Below are 17,755 nucleotides of genomic sequence, written 5' to 3' on the forward strand. Positions count from 1 at the left end.
AACTAAATTTTAAAGGATAGTAGTTATATTATACAGTGTTTTCCAAAATAACTAATACCTCTTAAACCTATTCACATTTTATTACTTTGCAACCAGAAACTGCATTGGATTTTATAAGAATTTTACTAAATAGAATAACACAAAGTATAATTTATTGTAAAGTGGAGGAGAAAGATTGCATTGTTTTCTACATTTCACAAAATGAGGTCTCATAAAGTTAGAAATTCAAAAGCTTCTGGTATTACTCTTCTAAAGTGTGTGGGAGAGGGCTGACAATCTCATAATATGAAGTCAGTACTTGAAGTATTGAGAAAATGATTTAAAACTGATTAAAAAGCTTTTGCTGATAACCCTTTTGAAGCAGGGTCAGTTTATTGGTCACGTTGGTGAGTTTATAAAGTTGGCTTTTCAGTGCTTCAAGTGTTGTTGGAGAGTAGTCATCATCGTACCAGATCTCTTGCTAGCTGTATGCAATTTAATGTCACTGTGTGCTCCTCTGTTCCTTGAAGGCCGTAGAGGTTTGCTAGAGAACCTTAGCAGACAAGCAGCATCATGAATACCAAATACCACATCAGTATTCAAGCTTTGATCATTGCACTGAGCACTGCTCAATCCATCATATGAAAATGGAAAGAGTATGACACAAGTACAAACCTACAACAGAAGTAGGCAAGAGGCCCATGAAACTCTAGAAGAGCTTCAGAGAGCCACAGCTTAGAGGCAAGACTCTACTAACAGCTATTTGTCATGCACTTCACAAATCTGGGCTTCATGGAAGAGTTGCAAGAAGAAAGCCATTTCTGGGAGACACCTGTCAGACATTTTGTTTGCATTGTGAAACAGCAAACATGAAGGAAAAGAATATGCTGAGATGAGATGATTTTTGGTATACATGTGGATGAAAACAGACACTGCACATTCCCCTACCAGGAAATTTTGTGGTGGAGCATCATAGTTTGTGTTAGACTGTGAGGATTCTCCTACCACACGATGCTGGTAGGAGTTAATTGGAAGATAGATAGAGGTTTATACAATTAGACCCTCGAAGGAAACCGGATTCCACGAGGGGTTCGCCTGCCAGCAGGACGCTGGTCCTAAACCCACAGCTATGATTCTCCATACTAACATGTTGAGCTCACTCTAAATCCAATCTGAGCTCGAGGTACTTTGCAAAGAGGAATGGACAGACATTTCAGTCTCCAGATGTTCAAAACTGTTCACTTCTTTGTCAAAAGACTTGCAAGTGTAACTGGAGTGATAAGTGGCTTTACAAAGCATTGAATGACTCGGGGAGAGTAAGGGGCTCTTATGGGTGCCGCACTTTTCAATTTGTTTTTGATTGCAATAATATTTTCAACCTTGTATCCTTTTTTCCTTCAACTGCATGGTTATGTTCAACTTTGTATTAGACTGATGCACACAATCTCAATAAAACACCTTGGAGTTGGAGGTTGCAATGTGAAGAATGTTAAACAGTTGAAAGTACATGAATAGGTTTCAAAGGCACTGGATCTTTTATGCTGCTAGGTGAGTCATTTTGATTATTTATAGCTTTTTAAATTAATTCCTCTATAATTCATTTTAAGTTGTTAATTTAAATTCCCTCTGTTTTGAAAGACTTCAACAAATTCACTTGCCCTGCCTTGCTGATAGCTTATCGCATAGATAAAAGTAAAAAGAAAAAGCTGAAAGGTTGGAGCAGCAGACAGTTGGAGGTGCCTGAAATTCCTCCATGACAAAAACAATAATGCTCATATTTCTAACTAACTGGTTACAAAACACAATGCTGCTTCCATTCCACAGGCATAAACTGTGCAGATCAATTGGCATAAGGGCATGAAATGCATGAAATTCAATTCATACAAAACTGTGGGTTCTTGTAGGGGGGAAAAATCAATATGCTTGTGGTGGATTGCTAAAAGGTTCCCATTGGTTTGTCAACCTATAGACTATAATTGACATGCGTTGTTTGAGTGTTTTCCTCCACAGTCTATTTTTTCCCCGGCTACTCACCTCATGCTGCTTTTAATAAATTGTCATTTACAATCCATATTATTTCCCTCCATACACTCCTGGAAGCTATCAAAATTGCTACTTTCTTTAAATGGCAACCCTCAATCTGGGAATATAGATCAAAAGTAAAAAAAAAAAAAACACAAAGGTGACTGAGGAAAAATGGCGAGAGAAAAGCGATAAATTTAGCAATGAATCTGAACAAAGGAAAGTTGTACTGGTTAATAACAAGGATGAATCACATTTTTCTTGTCGCTTGAGGCTGCAGCTTGTCGATCTTTCTCTGTCGTTAGTCATCTGCTTTCAAAGAGCTGACAAAAATACAAAGACTGAAGAACTGATGAAACTCTGTAGAAGAAATTTTGACCTTGCTTTTCTGAAAATCATATAAAAGCAGTGATTTGAAATTAAAAGGAGATGGAACAAAGTACTCCTGTCTATAAATCATAAATTTATAGTCTAACTTTTTTTTGTACAACATCTACTGATGTTTTTTTTTGTTATTTTCTTTTCCAAAACAAACAGCAGTAGAAAAAATGGGTCTTGGTAATGAATACATTGCACTGAGAATGTTTTTGTTAAATAAAAAAAAAAGAAGGAACATCACATATAGCAAGTTATATGATTTTTTTCCCACACAGTTTTGTCATTACATTCCATATTTAGATGTAAACTAAGTTCTCAACTCATCTATTAATTTTTCATGTTGAAGGATTTACAAGTAGCAAATTTCACAGCTCACTGTTGCAAAGATTGTGTTTCCAGCAGAAGCTGGTTGGAAACACAATAGCCTCAGGGGAGAACAGCTCTTCTCTAGGGTGAACTGAAGTTAATTATTATTTGCAGTGTCTTAATTTTTAAAAGCTTTTTTTTGTTTGTCTTATGCTAAGTTTTCATTTCACACAATAATAACAAAGAAAAGAAAGAGACAATGATACTTTTCCTCTACAAGGAGATTTGTGTTGAAAGAATATCATACTTTTATTCACAGGAGATTTTATACAGTGCATACAGTTGCTAGTTCTAATAAAGACAAGAAAAAAAAAACTTAAAACAATTGACATCTGGCCAGAACAAAATAATCATTCTGGTGATTAAGATAACAGTCAATTTGGGATTTTTTGCTCTACTAATGAAATAACACATCAACTTTTGTTATTCTTTCTTCAGGCCCTACACCTGAGCCTGGCTCACCTGGAGGAGAAGAACACTCATGTGCGTTTTTGAATTCTTGCAAGGTCTGCTCTAAGCTGTTTTTTATATTGACAGCATGTTATATTTTATTTTTATTGTATCTTGTCTACAATTGCTACTCAGTGGTGGTTGTTGTGTGTCTTGTCTCTATGCTGCTGTAACTGCGAAATAATTTCCCTGCTGGGATGAATAAAGTAATTCTATTCTATTCTATTCTATTCCTAACTCACCAGTGCCACATACTTGTCTGTACCACTAACAAGGTTTATGCATTTTAGAAGTATTTCTTACATTCATGAATTATGTTAAATTAAATTGCTCACAATTTCTAGGGTCTCCTGACTAGTAAAGTCTACGTTTCTGTTTCTCTTGTGTTTAAATATGAAATTTACACTAAGGAAAAGTTCTTTAATTATCTCAGTAAAATGGAAAATACAAGTGAAACGTGCAATAAAAATAAAAACATTTCTAAAAAAAAAAAATGGAAATATGAATCAAAAGGCTTGATGACGAACAAAGTTCATTCTGACAAGCACGAAATGCTACACATTGGAGTAACATTTAGCAAATGTTACTCATTTACTAAATGTTACTAAGTTAGTAACATTTAGACAAACGCAGAGACAAACAACGATGCATGCACACACTAATACCCAAGTACATTTGAAGAGGTCAATTGACCTAACAGCCATGTATCTGGACTGTGGAGAAGTAGCCAGAGTACCCAGAGACAACCCATGCACACAGAGGGAGAACATCCAAACTCCACACAGAAAAACCTCAGGCTGGTATTTGAATCAACTATATTTTTTGTAAAGCTGAGTTCAGTTCGACTGGTCACGTTCAGATGATATAACTAGCTAACTTGTACAATCGCCTTAACAGAACTTGCCTGACAATGTGGTTGGAAGATTCAAAGGATCTAAAAATGCAGCACCGCATGTTCCATAGAACAGATAAGAAACAAAACCAATGACATCTACCAATTTGGGAAACGATACACAGTCATTCTTAACTGTTTGAGACTCCAGTTAACAAAAGTGAGAGCTACAAGATTCAAATGAAGAAGCCACGGAACATGAGCGTATCAACAAGTCAGATGTTACAAAAGAACTCAGAACGACATCTAACGCAATACAGGCGACACTTTCCTCAGTTAAGGTCAGAGTACATGATTCAACCACAAGAAACAGACTGAATAAAACGGGCATCCAGGAGTAAGTTCAAAGGCAAAAAGCACTGTTGATAAAAAAAAAAAAAAAAAAAAACTTAAAGGCTGGACTCACGTTTTCCAAAAATAATTTGTGAACACGAATGAGACAGAACTGGAACTTTTTGAAGGAAGTCTGTTCCATTTTTTTTTTAGGTGGACTAAAAAAACATCATTCCTGGGGGCGATAGCATGGGGCTGCATTGTTACTTGCCTTGACGAGTTCCCATAATTGAAGTTAATTTTTTAATTGTTAAAGGGAAGAACCTAATGGAGAATATTAGACCATCAACGTTCAGCCCAACTCCTTTGGGTTATGAAACAGGAGATCCAAAGAACACCAGAAGGTCTAAGTCTGAACTAGTAAAAAACCGGACATTTTGGAGTGGTCTAGTCAAAGTCTAAACTTGATGGCAGCGCCGTAATGTTACCAACAAAAATATCAACACAATTATGAAGCCCGGAGTAATGCAGCACACGGAGCTTGAAATAAAATGGGTCCTTTATTGTTTTTAAATGAAAAAGAAAACTTTTCTCTCTCTCTCTGAGTTGCAAAGAAACAAAAGTAAGAATGAGGATCAACAAAGGCTGAAAGAAATGACCCGCATTCTATCAATATAAAGCCTCAGCTTCTGTGAAAATGGCGGGCTCACATGTAGTAACGTAGCTTCACATAAAAAACTGAACTCTTACAAAGGGTGTAATAAACGGCAGTGGCACTTCTAAAGGAAGACAAACAAAGAAAACATAACATTAACATCCTCACCTTAACTTTGTTCACGGAAGATAATTCAGCTTCGACATTACCGAACACTTGGATTCTCTGCTTAGGTGGCCATGTAGTCATCCTTTTCACCAGGTCTCGGCACACAAAAATGTCCTTCTCTTCCGTTTTTCTAAGAGTGCCACGGTACATACACAAGAGGGTTTTTTTCTACTTCCTGAAATCTTTTGACCTCTCTGTAAAGCAGCACCACATGCTGGCAAAAACAAGAATTGCAACCAGTTGGCGAAACAAAGCAAAACAGGGTTTACAAAATACAGTTCTTGCCAGAGGTGTGACCAAGTCACTGTGTTGCAAGTCTCAAGTAAGTCTCAAGTCTTTGCCCTCAAGTCCGAGTCAAGTCTCAAGTAAAGACTGGCAAAAGTCGAGTCAAGTCTCAAGTCAGGAACCTTTCATTTCAAGTCATTTCGAGTCGTTTTTATTTTATTTTTTTTTATAATTTGCAATTATACATAAAATTCAAATAATAGACCATTTGTTCGTTTTAAAATATGTATTTATCTCAAATGATAGAACATGTGTAGCTGAACACAAAGTATAAAAAATATTTTTAAATTGGACCACTTTATTGCCCAGTTCTGTTAAACTTGATATTCAATAAAAAAAGACGAAAATGCTGACATTTCCACAGCACAATACAAAGAACCATAACAGCAGTTTTTTCCTCTTTTCTCTGACCTGTCAAAACAATATATTGTCAATATAATTTTCCAACGTAGATGTCTTCAAATACACCAACCATCCTTAGATGATACTAGACCCGGCTCATCATCATGATGGGACACAGAGACTCTGTTCCCTGTGTTCAGGTCCAGAATCTGCTTTCTGTTCCGGAGCCCCGCTCACTATCCACCGGCTTCCTGAGCTAACACGGTGCACATTATTTGTGGAGGCATTTGAAGGACCGGATTTATGGTAAATAATCACCAATTTAACCCGGAGTACACATGCTAACACGAAGTTAGCTAAAGTCAACTATCTTACAGCAAAAGAAAAGCGCCACCTACCGATCTTTGTGAAGCTTCAAATGCCGGACAAAGTTGGACGTCGTGGCATCTCCATCCGATATTCTCTTCTTGCATGTTTTACAAGTTGCAGTTCGGTTTTTAGTCGAAAGTTCATAACCTACGTAGCCAAAAGAAATTACTCGCGGAAGCATATTCGAGCGGTTATTTCGTATTTCGTTCCCTGAGCTCTGTAGCTTTGCCGCGTTTTATTAAACGTCCAAATCCTGTTAATTTGATTGGTTGTGCTGCAGCTACGTACACATACATACATAAGGAGAGAGGAAAACCATAATGACGGTCTGCGCATATTGATACGGAATGAGTGACATTAATTAATGACGCCACTTTATAAATAATGTGTTTTAAATTTTAAGACTTTGAGTAAAAAATATCAAGTCTTTTCAAGTAAACAGCTTCAAGTCGAGTCAAGTCCCAAGTCAATGGCATGAAAGTCAAAGTCAAGTCCGAGTCTTTGAGCATTTTTTCAAGTCAAGTCTCAAGTCGTGATTTTAAGGACTCGAGTCTGACTCTAGTCCAAGTCATGTGACTCGAGTCCCCACCTCTGGTTCTTGCATGTACCCATTTTGTCACCTGGTTACAATTATATAAAAAAAGGTAAGTAAATACATACATCTTAGCCTAAAGTCTCACAAAACTGCCCTGCATAGAAATTTTGCACAACTGCACTGTGGCACACTTGCTGTACATATATTTACATATACATATCTGCATTTTTTGAATCTTGCAAGGACTGCTCTTAAGTTGCTTTTTATATTAAGAGCATTTTATATTTTTACAATTTATAGCATTTTATATCTTATTTTTAATTTTTATTTTATCTACAACTACTACTCAGTGGTAGTTATTATTGTGTCTTGTCTCTATGCTGTAACTGCGAAGTAATTTCCCTGCTGGGATGAATAAAGTACTTCTATTCTATTCTAATCTAATCAGCAGGACCAGTAAATTAACAGAGAAAAAAAATATTGAAATATGCTGTATGGGTGTACATGTGTGTTTCCAGAAAACCTTTTGAGGCAAAAACAGATTTTATTAGTACTGTTCAGTTTACATGATGATTTAACAAAGAAAAGAAAGAAAGGACTGCCTGGCTTTGACACGGTGATGTTGGATTTGTGAAATTAAATTAAAAACAGGCTGTGCAGAGTGGCACTTCTTCTCAAAGCTACCATTTCACTTCATGAATGTCAATGTGTTGGGAGGTTATTTATAGTCAAAGACTGAATGCAGGAGTCTATCCCTCCGTCTGATAATGCCCCTCTGTTTGTCTTGATGTACCGATGGAGAGACGTTGACACTTCAGCCACAGAACTCCACCATTACGGCCAACACACCAGACAATGAAAGTATGAAGGGAAGGAGAAGAAGAAGAGAAAAAGCTACACACAACGAATGTGTCTACAGGGAACGCCTTTAGCATGGATTCACAAATTTATGAGGGAAACACTGTGTGTAGTAATTTAGAGTGTATGCCCTGCCCCTTCAATGATGCCAGCTCAGTGGACACACAGCATGCAGGAGTCATCACTGGCTGCCATGGGTAATTACCATAATGAATGTAAAACTCCCAATATGCAGACCCCAGTGTAAAAAAAATAAATAGCCTGCTCCACTGTGCCACTTCGCATGACGGCTGACATCTTAAAATAAACATAAGGCAAGGCAATATCTGACATTGGGTGATCGCTTCGCCAGAATCCTGCCACATATTTTGTCATTTGATTTGAGCTGGCTCAAATTCGCTGATTTGTTTTTCTCAAACATTGAAATATTGCGCTCTTGCCCCTATATGACATGCACAGCAGCTGCCCTCCGATTGCTTCAAAGTTTAAATAATCACCCACGATGCTGAATAATGCATGCTCGAAATTGCAGTTGCTGTGTGATGGGCTGGCCGTGTTGATGTCTATGAACGTTGTCTCTCCTCTGTGGGTCACAACCCAGAGGACCTTCTGTAAAAAAAAATACTGGGTATCAAAGTGAAGACTTGAATAGGTTGCTCTGCTTGGTCAGCCTTAAAATAAAACTGCTTGTTATTGCGCTGCAAGTAAAAGCTGCACACTCCAATAGCCCCACAGCTTCATAAGCAATTGTTTTGTAAAACAATCAGCTGGCCTGCATGGACAATACTCACTTATTTCCTGTTGCTGATCTTCTATGTTAGTCCAGAAACCCCCGCTATCCGTAAAAATGATCTGTCAGTTATGAATGATAGAAGACCTTGCTTTTGTGAACAGGAACAAGAAAGACTGAAGCTTAAGTTGACCTTCAGGGAATTAAAAGAAAAAATAAAACAAGATTGGAAAATAAGGAGAACTAAGAGAGTACTAAGGTATTTATTGTTCCATCTACCACGACTGTGCTATACATGCAAGGGATATTATAATTGATTTAGTGTCAGAGTTATTTATGGTCTGCACTGGCTGCAACCCTTATTTTTGCTTAAATAAACTGCTTTCTGGATTTATTAAATAAGTGACACTATGACAAGCACATTTTTCTTCAAGCCATATGCCTTGATTAGTAAATATGTCCCCCACAACCTTTCTGCAAAAGAAAGGGTGACTGTGGACCAACTGTTAGAGTTTAACCAATCAAAGCTTTATCCAATAAGTAATTTAGTGCTTCGACTGTGTGGGAATGGCTATTTGTTTCAACCATTAAGGGGATTTTATTTTACATATTTATATACCGCTACAGTTTTGGTCTCCTTTAACATCAAAGTTTATGGGTGATGATCCATCTTTTTCTGGATATTTCATACCAGCAGTGTAAAGTTTTGTAACATCCTTGCTGATATGCACCGGCTTCAAGAACAAATAATTTAAGGTGATTTAACAATTAACTGAATGTGAGTGGGTCAGCAGCAGGAGGTCACTTACTCCTCTTTTGTTGTGATCAAGTGCAGGTTAAGGCTAATAGAATAAAAAAATGTTGAGAGGATAGTATAATACATTTTTTATGACATTTGAGCATTTTTTGGAGTATTAACTAATTTACTCATTAACATAATATGCTAATCAGCATACAGATTATGCCATTGCCTAACATCTGTTTTATTCTTTTCTGTTGTCCTGTTTCACATTCATTTTGATTTATAATCGATAAAATCACAAAACAGAAACTCTTATTCACATAAAATTCCTTTATGCTGTACATAATTTTAGTCATATGGCTGTCAACTCACATTGAGATTCTTATTTTTTTAAAATCTTGCTAACTTTTCATCTCGTTCACTTTGCAGAAGCATGTAAAGTAAATACACCTCTGTTGTTTTCACAGTTATTTACAACATGGTCAGACAAAAGCTCAAAACTGCAGCTTCTCGGTGGGTCTTTTGCTCCATAAACAACAAAACAGCAAGATAAAAAAATCAAGCCACAAATAATCCAAGACCAAATAAAACTGTGTAAAAATGTGTAACCCAACAGTTTTAAGGGTTGAAGTTTGAGCGATCCGTTCATATTCTTATGCAGAAAGTGAAGTGGGAGGAGAGTGAGTCAACGTTAAAGTGAGCGGAAACACGAAAGCCTAAATGAACAATATAGAACCTAATAAAAGCTGAACTACTTCTCTCCTGTTCACAAACACCCTGAGACACTCGGCATACACTCAGTGCACACTTTCGAAGGAAATGCTGCAGCTCTTCTTTGCAAAATATCCAAAGTTTTCTCATAATTACCCAGTCCTATAAAGAGCAGTTAAATGAACAAAATTCTCTGCACACTTCTCTCTTTAAAAAAAATAGCGTTGCTCTGTTAAAGTTCTCAATAAATGTGAGGTCCTCTTATGAACATATGCGCACAAAATACTAGTTCTATGACATGCTTTGAGGTAACTGCATTGTAATGAAGCCCACCATTTGTTGTTGAATTTCAATGAGAGAGATACCGAAGCAGAATATGTTACTATTAACGGCTTTGAAAGAAGAAAACCATTTTTCTCCTGCATTTTTGACAAATTATACACAATAAATCAATATGAAACACCAAAAACTCAAAAGAATCCTGTGTTAATGCACATCGTTTTTGGGGAAGCATTTGCTTAAATACCCAGGAGAGGAAAAGACAAGGAAAAAAATCATAACATATAACTTCACTTTTTTTTTTTTTTTCCATATTATGGTGTTAAAAATAACTACACACCTGAACTTTGCTCATTCATTTAAACCTGTGGACCTTGTTTGCAATTTGCAATACTTTTTCCTCCATACAGATAACTGCCAGTAAGCTTAATATGGAGCAGTAATGTTGAGCCTTGAACACAAGGCTACATGCTAATGATTAAAATTGCCAATAAAGATTTGATAAAGAATTAAGACGACTTGTGTGAACATGGTTATTATTGATGTGCTAATCCACGCTTAAAATAAAAGTGCTTTTTGAATTGCTTTTATTAAAGTGCAAAGATGCTCTTAAAGTGCTGCGCCAGTTCATAAAATATGCATTTTACCACCTCTTCTTTAGAAGCTTTGCCTAACACAACGGGATTCAGTCCCACTTAATGATCTAAATCCATTTTTGCTTTTAATTTTTTAACGTGATCGTACCAACTTATTAAAAGTGAGACACTGAGTGGAGAGCTATTGAAATGTGTGAAAGTGTAAACGACTTCCCCCCACCTTATGAAGCAGATGGAAGCACGACGTCACAAGATACACATTTATGTTGTTTTATGGTTTGCCTGTGTTATTTTCTGTGTACCGTGGATGCTTTCCAAAAACTACAGCTGAGCTACCTGCTGTGTTGGGGTGGGGAAAGGAGAAGGCGCGGTTGACATTGAGATTTACCATCTTCACTCATCTGCTTCATTACTGTCTTCAGCAGACTGGGGAAAAGGCCAATCCACAATCCTCCAGATTCTACTTATGTAAGAAAGCTGGTAATTTATTACAATTAATAAGATGCTTCGCAGCAGTTGGGCTTTGTGGTTACTGCTGTTTGCGTTTTTAAGGAGTTATAAACTACTCCCTGTGAAGAAAAATCACAAAGAAAAACCAATGAAGAAGCTCCCTGAGAGGACCCTTTACAATAAAACCATATATATCTCATAGCATACTATATATATATATATATATATATATATATATGCTCTAAGCAATACCTTGCTACTTCTTTAGTTACTTTTTAATATAAGAGTGGTTCATTATATGTCCTGTTACACGCAGCAGCAGTCACAAGCAAATTGCAGAGAACAAAAACAGCATTACAGAAGTGTAAGCGGTGTAGAATGTGTGCAACACCACATTGTTGTGTAAGTGTACCCTCATTAATGTCAAGTAAGTGCTGCTTCGTTTAATGGTTAAAACATGCTGCCTCTATCAAGGAATCATAAGAAATTTATGATTAAACCACCTCCTTTAATTGGAGTGAGACGTTTCTCAGCTTGGTGCCACTGATTTGCCATCTTTCCCCAAACACAATGACTGAGTCATTGACCATCTGACTGACTGACTGAAAATAAAAAAAACCCCCAAAAAAGTAGTGTTCTCAAGCAAATATCCCACTACACACCAGGAAAAAAGACACATAGATTATAACAAATTTCACACTCCATCTTCCATTGAGCTAAATTAGGCTCCATCACAGCTGAGTAAGTATGATGGGAAAGGACATTGAAAGGCTTTCTTGTAATCACGCGTGTCAGAAGAGATTTCTCTCGGGCAGAAAATATGGAATTAAGACAAGGAGTGAAGAGCAGACAAACGAGGTAGGCAGAACTTGATGGATTCCTGCAGGGGGATGCCTGACTGTTAATTGAGGGAAGGTACCTGCATTGTGGCTGACGGCATGTCTCTGAATAAAATAGAGGACAATTCGGGTTTCTTAAACCTGTGCGGAAGATCTTGTGATAGAGTGTAATGTAGGCAAATGAGATGAGGTGATTTAGGCTCAAAGATTCAGAGGACTCAGCTCCTTCGGGGAGCTTGTAGTCACTGGAGTGTGAAAAGTTATATGAACTTGGGTATTATGAGCTCAGACAAGTCAAACTAAATGTACCTAATGTTCCATCATGGAAAGTAGAGACATCAAAACCAACATTGGAGGTAAAGTTTGACAAGGAGTCCAGTTTCATCCTGTCAGCATAAGGGGTAGTGAGCAATGAATATATCACTGGGTCCTTTTATGTGTGTGCAGTGGTTTTGTGTGAAGGGTATAGATGATGCATGGATATTCATAATTTGACTGCATCCAAATTCTTTATGGCACTTTTATGTTTAGATCAGGGTTTCAGAATCTATACTTCTTTAGATATTTTGTGTCTCTTTCCTCACCATCATTAAAACACCTGCATTCGCACGTTTGTAGATGTATGAATAACATGGTAAAACTATGACTTTGAAAAATGAATGTGTAACTTTACGAACAGCATACAATAAGAAACAGCCTTTAATAGGGAAATTCAGGTCTAACGGCAGCATGAGATTATAGGTTATAGGTTTACATATGAAGTTCTTAAAGTGTGAAAACAAAATGAATAATAATAATAATAATAATAATAATAGTTATTGGAACTAGGAATATCAAACTCCCAATCCAAGGGAAGTGCAACTGAGTCGTATTAGTTTTTCAAGATCATACATAAAGTAGATGTGTAAAAACAGACTATTTACAATACAGTATATCAGTGCAGAAAAACAGATGTGCAATAAAATTTTTTGTCATGTTTAAAAAATGAGTAAGAACAGAGGACAAATGTACAAATGGCAGCAGATATTGAAGCTTTTTCCTTTTTTTGTTTTGACCAGCGACGGTTTTAAAATCTAACTGTTATTGGGACGATGCATCTAGGTTAACGCTCCTTTGTGTGTTTGGGATGCAGCGGTCAGTCACAGAAAGAACTCTCCAGGTCAGCGACAGTTTTATGCTTGAGGCGGGAGACATCGTCCAAAAGTGTTGTTATTTTAGCAGGAGTCCGTCTGTCTCCCACCACCTGCACTGGGTCTGGGGGCGCAGGGGGCATCTTCGTAGAGAGCTGCTTCGTTTAGCCTTCAGAGCTAATTGAACTGCTTCCTCTCAGCTGTAGATGTGCTGCATCTCCAACATATTCTCACATGTCCATTAGCTGCTTATATTGGTTCCTTTCCTATTATGCACATATTATTTTCATCATTTCTCTTGGAAAAACAGCATTCAGACTGCAATATTTGCTACTTTTACCCTTTAATGCGGCCTCATTAGCCTTATTGAGGCTGCCAAAGTGAGTAAAATATAAAGGATTCTGAGCCGTGTGGGAGTGATTAAATTGGTTTGCAACAGCGACAATTAAGATGCATCTGAGTAGCCGAGCAAAACCTAGTTACTTCCATCACATAAAACGTCTTGTAATGTCTTCACAAATCACAAATCCTTCATCATACTTTATCAGTTTGTGGCACCAAAGGGAATGAAATTGACCCACTTACCACGTTGCATGTAAATTTCACAGTTTTAAACCAAAGCTGACTAAGGTTTATAATCTTTTTAAAGAAATTTCAAGCTTTCTATGTTCCACAGCTCCTCAGTGGTCCATATCTGTGTTAAATTATTTGACATGTACACCAGGATCAAAAGCACTAATGTTTCCTATGCGGCCCTGTGTGTTATGCAAATTGAGGTGTTTTAATGAAGGTTGCATGAATAATTCAGGAACGATGTTTCACAGCAGACACACCGCAGGAACACACTCAAAGAAAAAAAAAAAATAATTACTTTAGAAAAATAGGAACTGATGTTAAGAGTGTCTTTCTTTTCTCTTTGATATACAGAACTGCTCATCACTTGCTAATTAACAAACACCAGTAAAGAGAAAAAGTGTTTTTAATTAGCATGTGAAGCACAGGAAGTGCACTAGTTCAGTCCGCTCAGCTTGTCCTATGCTGCTACCTATTATTTTAACTTTAAAAGGAAACAAATATCAGAATATGTTTCTACCTGGGCTGCATGGTGTGCATGTGTGCGTGTGTGTGTGTGTGTGTTGGGAGTGGCAATAATTAGCAATGCTGGCTTCCTGCAAAAAGTTACTGGTTTAAATCCCCTGCATGTTGGGTTAATTATCCACTCTCAATCAAACTTCCAACCCTTTAAAAACTCTGACCTGTCCTATCAGTTGACCATAAAAACAATTTCACTGCTACGTTTTTTATGTTAGTGACATGATTAACTACCCAGTATAATGTCTTTTCAAATAAATAAGCAACAATAAAAACAGTGAGATTTCTATTTGCACTAGTAGTTAATGTAAGCACTGCAAAATATGCCACTAAGATGAAGGGCATTTTCTGTTTTTCCCTCCCTGGTTTGAATAAAAAACAATCTTATATGTGTGAAGAAAGGAGCAATTTGTTGCCAACAGGATTATCTTAGATTAAGTGAAGAAATAAATAAACTTCCAAGTGTTAACCACTAATACGGGTCCCAGATAGGAAGGAAACCGTTTTAAGCCTGTCGTATCTGGTTGAGACTGTTGTGAAATGAAACGTGTTCACAGAATCGTATCTGGCAGGTCAACAAAACATATTTACAAAAGCACTAAACATTCCTCCACCCTATTAAAATTGCTTACAGCATTTTGGATACTTGGGGGGGAATAAGATAATTGTGACATGATGACAGATGAGATGCAAACACTTTGTAAATCCCAATAGAATACCACCACTGTTCCCTGCTGATGGTGCTTAAGTTGGTATTTGTTTTAAGGATTGCTAATGGTGCCTAAATGAAGAGTTGTTTTACAGTTTCCAATAATTCGTGATAGCAATTGATCATATTTGGGTGAAAATAATTCTACACTAAACACAGATTTTTTTTAAAAAGTGTCTCAAACCTTTATTCTGTTTGGAATTAAATAGAGCACTTTTAAAATATGGTTTTGGCATTAGGATTACCTTAGACCCAGACAAACATAAATGCCACAAAATATGGACTAATCAAATAATTCTGGCCCGAATACAATTTTCTTTTCCCCCACAGATACTTATAAAATCTAATTTCGAGTGAGCACCGTATAGTGAAATGTATACATAAAAAAAAAACATGTTTGTAGAGCAAAGAAAAAGCAAAACAATCCTGATCAACTCAATCAGCAAAAAGAAAAAGTCTAACGTTCTGCCAGTGTGCAGGTGGCGTATTTAAACAGTTTCTGCTTTAACTGTGCAAGTTAGGTGTGCCATTTGCCGCGCGCTGATGAGTTTGATCAAACACTTGTGTACGGATTGTGTTTGGTGCCAGGATGTTGCTTTGACAGCTCTGAGCTAAGTAACGAAGGTGAGAATAATTTTCCACCCACGCAGCACTTACAAGTCCCTTATCTAATTCTGCAGCAGTAGTCTAGATTAAATCTTTGGTTGGATCAAACCCAGAACGTGTTGACCTTAAAATAATACAAAAGAGGCACTCTTTAATGAAATGCACACCCCGAATAGTCTCATATCATAATTTACCAAGCTCTTTAAGGTTGCTCTAAGTATTATCATTAGCTTAACCAAAGCAACCCGCAATTCTTCTTTATCTGCACCTGCTGTCCACTCACCTACCGGCAGAGCATGCAGTCTTGTGCAGATATCTCTGCCAAAGGAAACCTCTGTTCAGTGGCACAGCCATGCTGACTTGGTAATCATATTACAGATGCACGTCTCATTAGTTTCTGTCACAGCTGAATGTCCCTGCTTCCTCCTGCTCAGACACACACACGCACACACACACAAAAGCAGCACACATGCACACAAACATTCACTCAGTCTCTGGCTGGCATTTGAGAGTGTCTGGGCTTGCATCTAAAACAGTTTACTGGGGGAAATAATAGCCCTCTAAAAGGATTCTCTGTATGCAGAATCATTCTATTCTATTTGAACTCTGGTGAGACAAATTAAATTTCAGCAGAGGGGGAGTGTTGCACCATGTCGAGATGAAAAGAAAATGAGCAGAAACGGGAAACGAACACAAACTAAATGGGATATTTTTCTTTTTTCCAGGGGTGAGGACAGCTTTTACTGGAGAAATTTTTCATTTTGCTTTTTATTTTTTATTTTAAAGATGGAATCAACATGTGTTGGGAAATTTTAATCTGAATATGTATTTGCGACAGTTTCAGGGAAAGGGTTTGTTTTGAGGAAGGGACTGCAAAACGGTACAATTATCTCCATTTTTAAAGCACAACATCCTGCCAGTGAAAGAAAGTTTTGTTTTCTCTCCCACCAGAAACAGAGACAGTGAAAAAAAGTGTTTTTTTTATCAATATTTCAATTAGCAGATAATGTGAAGATCCCACGTGAAGACACACTTCTTCAATCTATTGAAACAAAATCTCTTAGGATGAATCTTATAACATTTCTACCTTGAGGTGATTTAGGTAACATATACTCCATACAAATATTGTCTGTAAATATTGTCACGCACAATGTAGACAACAGACAGGCCAAAACCTTTATGGATAAACACGTCGTAGAATATATTTGGTTAGTTTGTTTGTTTTTGTCTGCTAGGTTATCAGATCCAGTTCAACAAATCGGTGTCGCATTATGTTAGACTTTATCATGTCATGTAATTAAGTTTCTTCCATTTTGTCTTTCAGCTGTAGTTTCCTGTCTATTTTTTTATTTGTTTGGTCCTTCCTGGTTTGTGTTATCTCTACTTCCTGTCTTCTTTCCCCCCCCTGTTTCTGACATCCCCTCCCTACTGTTAGCTTTGTGTTGAGCCTTTGTTTGAATTGAGTTATGTTTTGTTTGTGTGCCGTTCTCTGGTTTCTGGTATCTGTGTGTTTCTGTTCTTTGATTTATTTTGTGAGTTTTTCCTCTGTCTCTGTTCCCTGATCTCTTCACCCAGATGCTCCCACTTCAGTGGGAGACAAATTAACCAGATTGGTTCTCCTCCTGTCCCTGTATTTTTGGAATTGTCTCGTGATTTTGACTTTTTTTTTGTTTTCCTTTCTATTTCTAGTGTTTGACATTGCACAGGGATTTGTTCTTCCTTAATCTAGGAAAATATGAATAAATAAGCATGGGCTATTCCTATAGAGGAATATAATTATGTTAATAGTTAAAACGAGGTTGTTTGGCTGGTTCACATTAAGGTATGTTTTTATCTAAAAGAAATGTACTGTGTCAAATGGACTGGGTCAGTCTGACCTAAAAGTCAGGACGGAATTCAGATTTGGAGAGATGTGGAATACCAATCACTAAACAGAGGAAAGATGTTATTTTTAAGCTCTTGTCAAAGAAAGATCTGGCTAATTGTTCTTCTGATGGAGCAGATTTGATTCCAGGAGATCAACCCCTAATTCTCTGAACTTCCAAATACACATCCAGTGTAAATTGGAGCCAGAATTGCTATGCAAATGAAGGGCAGTAATGCCATTAGTCGAAGCTTCCCAATACACAACAGTAGAGCTGAGACTCCATAAAAAACTGATGTCAGAAGCAGAAGTCAAGAGATTTTGGATTTCTGTAACGATGCAAATGTGATGTTTTGGGTTTCCGCAGATGTGCATTAAATCTCTTTCCGTTTTTGGCTATGAGCAGAAGGAATCTGAGTCCTGCGTATCATTTCT

At 37.1% G+C, this 17,755-nt stretch overlaps 1 protein-coding gene across 1 annotated transcript in view; it reads right to left on the reverse strand.

Annotated features, from left to right (window-relative positions):
* The window catches only part of cntn3a.1 (contactin 3a, tandem duplicate 1), a 129,861-nt gene extending 124,546 nt beyond the window's left edge, over positions 1-5,315 (reverse strand). The window contains exon 1 of the mRNA XM_028016988.1: positions 5,184-5,315. The gene's annotated coding sequence lies outside the window, so the exon portion shown is untranslated. The remainder of the gene's footprint in view (positions 1-5,183) is intronic.
* Positions 5,316-17,755: the final 12,440 nt, after the last annotated feature.

Source organism: Xiphophorus couchianus, chromosome 1 (genome assembly GCF_001444195.1).
Source record: "Xiphophorus couchianus chromosome 1, X_couchianus-1.0, whole genome shotgun sequence".
Taxonomy (NCBI): domain Eukaryota; kingdom Metazoa; phylum Chordata; class Actinopteri; order Cyprinodontiformes; family Poeciliidae; genus Xiphophorus; species Xiphophorus couchianus.